Source organism: Piliocolobus tephrosceles, unplaced genomic scaffold, assembly GCF_002776525.5.
Source record: "Piliocolobus tephrosceles isolate RC106 unplaced genomic scaffold, ASM277652v3 unscaffolded_21117, whole genome shotgun sequence".
In the NCBI taxonomy this organism is placed as follows: Eukaryota; Metazoa; Chordata; class Mammalia; order Primates; family Cercopithecidae; genus Piliocolobus; species Piliocolobus tephrosceles.
This window is the reverse complement of record NW_022303330.1, coordinates 2033-3155: the sequence shown is the minus strand read 5'-3', so window position 1 is coordinate 3155 and position 1123 is coordinate 2033.

The window sequence follows — 1123 nt, the reverse complement described above, 5'->3', positions numbered from 1 at the left end:
CTCGATCTGTCGCCCAGGCTGGAGTGCAGTGGCGTGATCGCGGCTCACTGCAACCTCTGCCTCCCGGGTCCCAGGTTCTAGGCGATTCTCGTTGCCTCAGCCTCCAGAGTAGCTGGGATTACAGGCGTGCACCACCACTCCCAGTGATACTGACCTCATGATCCGCCCGCCTCTGCCTCCCAAAGTGCTGGAATTACAGGCGTGAGCCACCTCACCCTGCTGAAGATTATGTTTTTAAATATTTATTGGCCATTCAAAATTGTGTGTGTGTGTGTGTGTGTGTGTGTGTGTGTGTGTGTGAAACTAGTCAGGTTTCTTTTTATTTATTTGTTTGTTTTTGAGACGGAGTCTAACTCTGCCACCCAGGCTGGAGTGCAGTGGCGCAATCTCAGTTCACGACAACCTCCGCCTCCCAGGTTCAAGTGATTCTCCTGCCTCAGCCTCCCAGGTACCTGGAATTACAGACGCCCACCACGACGGCTAATTTTTGTATTTTTAGTAGCTGGAGTTTCACCATGTTGGCCAGGCTGGTCTTGAACCCGTGACCTCAGGTGATCTACCCACCTTGTCCTCCCAAAGTGCTGGGATTACAGAGGTGAGCCACAGTATCCGGTCCTGGTCAGGTTTCTTTCTATTAAAGTAAATATAAAGTGGCAGGGCATGGTGGCTTACACCTGGGATCACTTCAGCCCACGAGTTTGAGACACGCCAGGGCAACATAGTGAGACCCCATCTCTACAAAAAATTTAAAAATTAGGCCAGGCGCTGTGACTCACGCCTGTAATCCCAGTACTTTGGGAGGCCGAGGCAGGCGGATCACGAGGTCAGGAGATCGAGACCAGCCTGGCTAACACGGTGAAACCCCATCTCTACTAAAAATACAAAAAAAAAACAAAAAACAAAAAACAAAAAACAAACAAAAAAAGACAAGCCAGACGTGGTGGTGGGCGCCTGTAGTCCCAGGTACTCGGGAGGCTGAGGCAGGAGAATGGCGTGAACCCGGGAGGCGGAGCTTGCAGTGAGCCGAGATTGCGCCACTGCACTCCAGCCTGGGAGACAGAGCGATACAACGTCTCAAAAAAAAAAAAAAAAAAAAAAATTAAAAATTAGCTGGGAGTGGTGG